Source organism: Furipterus horrens, unplaced genomic scaffold (assembly GCF_987537825.1).
Source record: "Furipterus horrens unplaced genomic scaffold, mFurHor1.1.pri manual_scaffold_3, whole genome shotgun sequence".
Classification (NCBI taxonomy): domain Eukaryota; kingdom Metazoa; phylum Chordata; class Mammalia; order Chiroptera; family Furipteridae; genus Furipterus; species Furipterus horrens.
In genome coordinates, this window is record NW_028327173.1 from 141,989,684 (window position 1) to 141,999,858 (window position 10,175).

Here is a 10,175-nt window from a genome sequence, read left to right on the forward strand (position 1 = left end):
AAACATAGAAATACATATTTCAGAAACACTAGAGAATAATTTTGATGCAATTCATCTTAAATATACTACTTTTTTTTCTCATTAAACTTCATTTTAATGGGCCTCAAAATTCTGTGGCAGATTTTGGTCAAGTTGTATCTATTAAAAAGTACTGATTTTAAAAACAAATAACTTAAAAACTGCCACACACACACACACACACACACACACACACACGCCACACACACAAAATTGTCCCCAAGATTCTCTTTTCCTTCTGAAGATTTTATGACGCATTGTAATTGTTAACCAGTCCTTTACTATTAAACTTAAATGGCCAACTGAGACAAACAGTTCTGAGACCATTCTTCCACCACTGATTAAGCCTGGGGTGGCAGGTGTTGGGGATAATATTCATTTAGCCTTCTGAGCTTTCTGGGCAGACTTGGTGACTTTACTAGCTCCACCTCCTTTTTTGTCCACTGCTTTGATGACACCCACTGCTACTGTCTGTCTCATGTCATGAACAGCAAAGTAGCCCAGAGGAAGATAATCAGAGAAGCTCTCAACACACCTGGGCTTGCCAGGAACCATATCAACAATGGCAGCATCACCAGATTTTGAAAACTTTGGGCCCTTTTCCAGCTTTTTCCAAGAAGGATGATCAATCTTCTCTACCTCAGCAAACTTGCAAGCAATAGGAGCTGTGTGACAGTCCAGAACAGGTGCATATCCAGCACTGATTTAGCCTGGATGGTTCAGGATAATCACCTGAGCTGTGAAGCCAGCTGCTTCCATTGATGGGTCATTTTTGCTGTCACAGGCACATTGCCACCACGGACATCTTTGACAAACACATTCCTGACGTTGAAGTCCACATTGTCCCCAGGAAGAGCTTCACTAAAAGCTTCATGGTGCATGTGAACAGACTTCACTTCAGTTGTAACATTGACTGGAGCAAAGGTGACCACCATGCCGGGTTTGAGAACACCAGTCTCCACTCTACCCACAGGGACAGTACCAGTACCACCAGTTTTGCAGACATCCTGGAGGGGCAGATGCAGGGGCTTCTCAGTTGGTTGAGTTGGTGGCAGAATGCAATCCAGAGCTTCAAGCAGTGTGGTTCCACTGGCATTGCCATCTTTATGGGTGACTTTCCACCCCTCAAACCAAGGCAAGTTAGCACTTGGCTCCAGCATGTTGTCACCGTTCCAACCAGAAATTGGCACAAATGCTACTGTGTCAGGGTTGTAGCCAATTTTCTTAATGTAGGTGGTGACTTCTATAACAATTTCCTCGTACCTCTTCTGGCTGAAGGGTGGCTCAGTAGGATCCATTTTGTTAACACCAACAATCAGCTGTTTCACACCCAGAAGGGCATGCTCTCGGGTCTGCCCATTCTTGGAGATGCCTGCTTCAAATTCACCAACAGCAGCAGCAATAATCAGGACAGCACAGTCAGCCTGAGGTGTGCCTGTAATCACGTTTTTGATAAAGGCTCTGTGTCCTGGAGCATCAATAATGGTCACATAATACTTGATGGTCTCAAATCTCCACAGGGAGGTATCAATGGTGATACTACACTCAAGTTCAGCTTTCAGTTTATCCAAGACCCAGGCGTACTTGAAGGAGCCCTTCCCTGTCTCAGCAGCCTCCTTCTCAATTTTTTTTGATGGTCCTTTCGTCGATCCCACCGCATTTGTAGATCCAATGGCCAGTAGTGGTAGACTTGCTAGAATCTATGTGCCCAACGACCACGACGTTGGTGTCAGTCTTTTCCTTTCCCATTTTGGCTTTGATTTAGTGATGGTTTTCATGACACCTGTGTTCTGGTGGCAAAACTATTGTGAAAAAGTACTTTTTTAAAAATTTAATTATATTTTATTGATTATGCTATTACAGTTGTCCCAATTTTTCTCCCTGTGCCCCCCTCCCCCCAGCAACTCCCACTCCCTCAGGCAATCCCCCACCATTGTTCATGTCCATGGGTCATACATATAAGTTGTTTGGCTACTCTATTTCCTTTACCGTACTTTACATCCCCATGGCTTTTCTGTAACTACCTATTTGTACATCTAAATCCCCTCACCTCTTCACCCATTCCTCCATACTCTCCTCCCATCTGATAACCATTAAAACACTCTCTGTATCCATGATTCTGTCTCAGTTATTTTGTTTGTTTGTTTAGTTTATTTTTTAGATTCAATTGTTGATAGACATGTATTTATTGCCATTTTATTGTTCATAGTTTTGATCTTCTTTTTCTTAAATAAGTCCTTTTAACATTTCATATTATAATTGTTTGTTGGTGAAGAAATCCTTCAGTTTTTTCTTGTCTGGGAAGCTACTTATCTGCCCTCTGATTCTAAACGATAGCTTTGCTGTGTAGAGTAATTTTTTCTGTAGGTCCCTGCTTTTCATGAGTTTGAATATTTCTTGCCAATCCCTTCTAGCCTGCAAAGCGTCTTTTGCAAAATCAGCTGACGGTCTTATGGAAACTTCCCTGTAGGTAACTAACCTTTTTTCTCTTGCTGCTTTTAAGATTTTCTCTCTATCTTCAATCTTTGGCATTTTAATGAAGGTGTGTCTTGGAGTAGACTTCTTTTACTCATCCTGTTTAGAACTCTCTGTGCTTCCTGGACTTTCATGTTTATTTCCTTCATCAAATTATAGAAATTTCATTATTTTTTCAAATAGATTTCCAATTTCTTGTTCTTTCTCTTCTCCTTCTGGCACCCTATGATGTGAATGTTGAAACATTTGAAGTTGTTCCCGAGGCTGCTTACACTATCCTTATGTTTTTGGATTCTTTTTTCTTTTTGTTGTTCTGATTGGTTGTTTCTTGCTTCCTTATGTTCCAAGTCATTGATTTGATTCTCGGCTCTATCCGCTCTACTGTTATTTCCATGTAAATTGTTCTTTATTTCAATTAGTGTATTCTTAATTTCTGACTGGGTCTTTTTTATACTATTGAGATCCTCATTAAGGTGCTTGAGCATCCTTATAACCAGTATTTTGAACTCTGCATCCGATAGATTGCTTTTCTCCCTTTTGTTTAGTTCTTTTTCTGGAGCTTTGATTTATTCTTTCATTAGGGCCGTCTTTCTTTTTCTCCTTGTTTTGGCAGCGTACCTGTGTTTATTTCTATGTATTAGGTAGAGCTGCTATTACTCCCTGTTGGTACCATGGCCTAATATATTAGGTGTCCTGTAGGGTCCAGCGGCCCAGCCTTCTCTACCACCCAAGCTGGGTACTTGAGGTGTGCTCTCTTCTTGTAGTTTAGCCTTGATTGCTGTTGACAGTTCAATGGCAGGGATTTACTCAGGGCAGTTAGCTGTAAGGACTGGCTGTAACCACTGACCACCAACCTCCACCCTCTGTGGAGGATCAGCTGTGCAGGGGAAGGGGGTTGGTGCTCTGACATGGTCTGTAGCTGCCCACTGATTGCACAGGCTCTGGGGTTTCCCAGGTGATGCAGTCAAGGTTAGCCCCCATTTATGTTCTGCCCGAGGCCACCTTGCATGAGCTATAGAGCAATCTGAGCTGGCTGCTACTTGTGCTAGGCATGGAGATTCCCAGGTGAAGCCAAATTGTGAATCCAGGCTGGCTGCTGCTAGTGCCAGGCCTGGGACCACTTAGCAAAAGGTGTAGGGACTAGGGACTCATTGAGGCTGAATATTACTTGCTTTAGAAGATTTAGAAAATTGTGAAGCATGGGCCAAGACTAGACATTCATATAGAAAAGTCACTGTTAACAGCTTGGGTGGGCCTATAACTTGGGTGGGACAGAGTCTCAGGGGATATCCTGGGTGGGGCAAACAGTGTCAGTCAGATTGATGGAGTCGCAGACAGGGCACCCACTTGCTGGCTCTGTGGCTCTGTGAGGGGAGGGTTCAGAAAAGGGACAATGGCCTCTGTCCACCTTTCTGTCTGGTAGAAAGTTGAAGTGTCTGACATCAAGGCTGGGGCTCTTGCCTTGATGCCAGAAACTTCAGTTTCTCTCTGTATGTCACTGGTGCCTTTCAAGCTGCTACCATGGTGCTGGAGCTCAGAGGGAGTGAGTCTCAGTAAGTCCATGTGTGGTTACTTTAAGATGAACTGCTTGGAGCTCCAGCAGTTTCTTCCACTGACTTAATCCCCCCTGATTTTTGCAGCCAGAACTTGTGGGGACTTATCTTTCTGGCACTGGAACCCTGGGCTGGGGGGCATGATGTGGGTCTGGGACTCCTCACTCCTGAGATATCTTTCCCAAATTGTTATCCACCACATGTGGATGTGGGACTGGCTAGTTCCACATCCCCACCCCCCTTATCACTCTGGATAGATGTGGTTTCTTTAATTCTGTAGTTGTCAGTCAGACTTCCATCAACTTGTCTTATGACAGTTCTGAATGATGGTTTTTTTATAGTTTACTTGTAATTTTGATGTGGTTGTGCGAGGAGGTGAGTTGTGTTTACCTATGCCACCATCTTGACTGGAAGTCCAAATCTACTTCTTCAAGTGTCACTAGATTTGCTAAAACCCTATTTATTTATTTATTTATACATTTATACATTTAATATTTTAGAAAGAGGGGAAGGAAGGGAGAAAGAGAGGGAGAGAATCATTAATGTGAGTAAGATTCATTGGTTGACTTTCATTTGTGTCCCCACCAGGGATCAAATCCACAACCTAGACATGTGCCCTCATGGCGAATTGGCCTTTTCCTTTGCAGGAGGATACTCAACCAACTGAGTCACACTGATCAGGGCTACAGCTTTGTTTTTTATCAAACAGATTAAGCAACTAATATAAGAAGACTAGCTCTAACAGAAGACTGACAGTGAAATCAGTTGCATAGTGCTGTGACAAACTTAAGGGGGATTGGTAATTTCAGATGACTTTGTTGACACCAAATATTACAGGCATTACAACAGTTACCATGACAACAGTACTTGATTTGAGAAACTGTAGGCTTAAAAATGAATTTGAAGCTGAGTAGTTAGGGCTAAATATACTTTTCTTATGGTATCCAGGGTTCTGTGGATCTATATGTGCCAACATTTAATGATCACTTACTATTTGCCAAGCCCTGTGCTAAATTCTTGACTTGTACCAGCTTTTTTAACCTTCACAATAGCCCTCAAGGTAGTTAGTCTTATTATTCCTATTCTGTAATTGAGAAACTGGTGGCTGAGTTTGCAGTGTTAACTTTTCCAGGGTCACAGTGCTAAAAAGCAATGTTCATGTCCATTTCAAAAGTTCCCCAGTTTTTCTGTTCACAGTACACTTAGCGTTTCAGTAATGTTTTTATAGTGCACATAGGCCAGAAGAAATACCTATTGGTTCCATTTATTAGGTAGGTAAGTCCAGACAACTTTATAAATACAGGATTGGCAAAAGTAGGTTTATAGATGTTTGTATGGAAAAAGCATTCAGGTTATGATTACTAAGATAGCTCCATTAACTCAAAAGAATAAATTCTGTTTCCCTAACTCATTCACTGTAAACCTACTTTTGCCCATCCCTGTACTTCAGTCCTGACATTTTCATAGTCATTTAAAAAAAAAAATTACACATAAATTGGAAGGAAAAAACGTGTTCTATTTCATTCTTAAATGATCAGTCACTTAACTCAGAGGGATGGGTATGTCCCTTTAGTATGCACAGCTTTTCAAACTTGGAATCAAAGTGGACACCACTACCCTCATTTTTAGTTTTGTATTGAGTTTTGCATGTTACTTGCTTTCTAGCACAGCAACTACCCCAAACCCAGCTTTGCAAAGATATGGCATTATCGAAAGGAATGTTTCAATCTAAAGTGGAAGTTGTGTACTGCTTTGAGTTATTGATTTGTGCTGTGTCTGACAGATGTCAAATATTGCTGTGTTTTACTGTAAAATGTAAAAGGTGCTCACAGTTTGGGAACTGCAGGTCTGTTGGCTGCCCTCCACTAGGCTGTGAGCCCTTTGACAGGCAGCCAGATTCTCTTTTTCATACTGTGTACTTACCCCTAGCCTACTGCCTGGCACATAGCAGGCGGTTAGTGTGTGAAAATAAAGGTCTCAATTGCTCCTGATTCTTGGTTCTACCTCTGTTCTCTATAGAAAAGATCTGAACTCTTCTGGGTTTCCAAGGGGTGACCTCCAAAGGTCGGGGAACTCAGAGCCCCATCACCAAAACCTGCTTGAGCTAGCAAGTCAGAGTCAAGGAAAACTGCCCTATCCACAGAAAGTCAAACCCTGTGACCCCAATGATCTACACAGCTGTCCCCCAAAGCAGCAGCAATGGCAGTCACATGTGTTTGCCTCCAAGGTTCTGATGCAGTATTTGTGGGGAATGAGAACAGGGAGGGAGGTGAGGAGTTTGCAAATGGACAAGGAATGACCTTAATAGCACTGAATGCTCTTGTATCAGTTTCCACAGTCCTGATACCTCAGGGGACTATTTGGATGGAGATATATACTCTCCATCTGTCAGCATCCCACAGTGCCAATCCAGGGGTAGGGCTGAGCATCCCCAGTTTACTCTCCTTTAAAATGTTGTCCTTCATTTCTTCTCCCAGCAGCAGAGACTCCTCAACTGATTCTTGTCATTAGTTTATCTACTGTCCTTAAACCTTCCTTCACATCTTTAATGCTGGTGGGACTAGGTTATCAGATATATTTACGGAAAGCACATGACACTTCTTTTTTTTTTTTGCCCAGTAATCCTGCTCCTGGATGTTTATACAGATACACTTACATGTGAGAATGATACATCTATTAATATATCAATTTGCTAGCAGTATTTGTGATAACAACAGATTAAAAATAACTGATGTATTTTTAGTAAGGGACTATTAAAACAAATGACCACAGATTTTACATAGAATATTAGACAATCATGTAAAGCAGGGGTCAGCAAACATTTTCTGTCAAGGGCCATAGAATATATATTGTAGGCTTTGCAGATCATGCATTCTTTGTTACAATATTCACCTCAGCCATTGTTGTGCAAAAGTAGCCACAGATGGTGAGGAAGTGAATGAACATGACTGTGCTCCAAAGAAAACCAAACAAACTTTATTTGCAAAAACAGGTGGAGACCAGGTTGGACCTGTGAGTTGCTGGTTGCTCACCCAAATTTAAAGGAATGAAGCAAGTCTGCATCTATTCCTATGGAAAGACTTCTAAGATACGCTGTAGAGTAAACCAAAGAGAAAAAAAAGTACAAGAACATATGTAAACACACAGAATATTCTAGGAAGCTATACAAGAAACTGTAAGTGTGGGTGCAACTGGGGATGAGAACTAGAAGCCCGGGGAAAAACAGGAGATAGAGAGGCTTTCCACTGAATGTCATTTTGTCCCCACTGGAATTTGAATTGTGTGCATGCATTACTTATTCAAAAGGACCAAACCATTAAAAAGGACTCACAGAGCGGAATCCCCATTGGAGATATTAGGCTGACCCTTTGTATCCCCCTTCCACAGCCAGCATCCCTCCGCCTGATGTCTCCATAGTACCGAGACATTTGATGCCCCACTCAAACTGAAAACTCTTCTGAGGACTCTTTTTATATTTCCAGCCTTTCCTGCTTCCTGCCACAACATACGATTGGTCACAGTGTTTTGCACAAAGTAGGACTTCTCTATATTTATGACACATCTCAGTTTCTTGTATCACCTAACACTGATGGTACAGCAGCAGGTTGGTAAACTTCAAAGGCTGAAGGAAGCAAGTGTGCAAATACTTGGGCCTCAGCAGAGGCTCCTTTCATGCTGAATATCCACAAGAATTGAATGAGCATTGTGACAGAGTCGCTGCTCTGCATTTTTCCTATCTCTTCTTCCTGGGTGCATATGAAGAAATCCCTCAGCCTCCCTCCTCCAGTGTCCAAGTCATCCCCAGCACCACAGCGAAGGTGTCTACAAACCCAGGGAGCTGCCGGCTTTCTTGACACCTGCACACTAGGCAGGAATCAGGGCAAGACTAGAAAATGCCCCCTCCTCTGTCAGAGGAGGCCTGTGTCCAGTCACTGAGGGCCCAGCTGTGAGGTGTGTTTGACGCTAGGTGAGGTGGGGCGGTGGGCAGTGAAGGAGCAGAGACGTTGGCTATGACTGTACTGACTGCTGCCCTCTCCTTTTCCTGAAGCAACTGCCCAGTCCCCTGCTGGAGAACCGCAGGACAGATAATGCAGTTCTCAGATGCTTGCTTTCCAGGGACAGTTACCATGATAATGTCCACACATTAGATCCACAGTCTTTGGATCTTTTTATGTCTTTAGTGGTGAATAAAGCTTGTGACATTCAGTGTTGAAATTCTATCTATCTTTACGGACTCTCCAGGTCAGAGGTTTCAGCCTCTCTTGTTGGTGATCTGTGGTTGGTATACGACCTGGGTCCTGGGTACAGATTCACTCTGAGCTTGGGGAAAGACAAAAAGAGAGACTAAGGACAAAAAAAGGGAATAGTCTGTCATAAGAACAATAAAATCACCTGATGAAGACACAGCCACAAAATCTTGGAATTGGAAGAGTCGTAAAGATTGTCCTGCTCGGGCTCAGCATTTTGCAGGTGTAAAGTGGACACAGGAAGGGGAGATGACTTGCCCAAGGTCATAGAGCTACTTAATGACAATCAGGGGACTAGAACTTGAGTCTCTTGACTCCATTTCCAGATCAGTGCCTTTTCTAGAGGATGTGAAATAGGAGCACTGAATAGCATAGTAGAATTTCTCAAAAAGTGGAAAAGAGAGTCTGCCTTCCTTTAATTTATTGCTGAAAGTATGTTATTGTTGGGATTGGGGGCTGAAAATCGCAATTAGGGACTTTCCTAGAAATACTGACGAGTTCTTTCTTCTTCCATCAACTGTGACGCGGGAGCATGTAGGGTTAATTCCAGGGAATTGATTTTGAATGATCACTTTACCAAAGTCTTTAAAATGTCAGTTCTGTTAGAGCAGGCCAAATCAGAACACAATTTTTTTTTTTTTTAATGTAAAAAGAAAACAGTTTTACTATCTTGGCTGCAAATCTGCCAACTCTTTATTTCATCTGCAGTGTTCAGGATCTTGATAGGTATCACCTATATATGAGGTGACAGTGATGGTGATGATGATGGTGACAAAGGGCACATTTCTTGAATACGTACCACACTAGTCATACAGCTGAAGTTAAATCACATGCTAAAGGCTTTACATTTACTCTCTCACTTAATCTGCTCAATAACCTTAAAGGATAAATATTATTGTCATCCCCATTTTATCAATGAGTAAACTGAGTCTTAGACACAGTATTTACATTCAGACAGGCATTAGAGCCTGTCTACATACTATTTTTCATGTAAATTAGGAACACAGCACGTCAGAGCTGGAAGTCACCGTCTCATCTGATGCCTTTCTTTAATAGATGAAGAAACTGACACCTAAAGAAGTGAAATGGTTTGTTCTAAGTTACAATGAGTAGTGACAGATTTCCAGGCCCATGCCTCAGAAGAATGCTCTGTACTGGATCACCAAAGATGTTTATCTCACCTTTGATGGTATATTTTGTCAGCAGCTTCCCAGATCTTTAAGGAGAGCTATTTAGCAGTGGATTAGTACAGACCAGCTATACAGAAAAGGGGCAGTACTGTGTAATGGTTATGAATTCTGGCTTCATCACCTATAATCTTGGGTTATTTATTCAACCTCTCTATGCTTCACTTTTCTTATCTGTAAAGTGGGGATAGCAGCTTCATAGGGTTGTGATTATATATGTACAGTGCTTGATACAATGAAGTCTCTGCCTAAGTGTAAGTGAGCTTATATAATGATCTGTTATAATAAATAAGGGGGAAAGTGGAGTTGGAGGTGGGGGAAGAGGGGTTGTCCCCATACTGTGCAAGGAGCGCTCTGGCTGGATATAGAAGCCAGGTGACCACCCAGCCCCTTTCCCCTGATGCCTTTAGAATTGCATCCACACATCTCTCTCTCCAGTCTGTTCACTGACTGAGCTTCAGTCCTCCAAGGCTAGCTTTTGCGCCTGCCACACACCACCAAGCGATTCCCTGCCTTCGCTGCACTGAGAGCCTTGGGTTGGGCGATTCATTTTGCTTTCAATTCACTTTCACTGGGCCTCGGTTTATTCATCAGTTAAATGAGGAGCAATAAGTGAGTAACATGTGCAAATTAGTTTAAGTACATGTTAAATAGAATTTAATGGGTGGGTCCAAAACTGAGACATTATTTTTCTG

At 42.2% G+C, this 10,175-nt stretch overlaps 1 pseudogene; it reads right to left on the bottom strand.

Annotated features, from left to right (window-relative positions):
* Positions 1-341: 341 nt before the first annotated feature.
* LOC150016229 (elongation factor 1-alpha 1 pseudogene) lies at positions 342-1,767 on the bottom strand (annotated as a pseudogene).
* Positions 1,768-10,175: the final 8,408 nt, after the last annotated feature.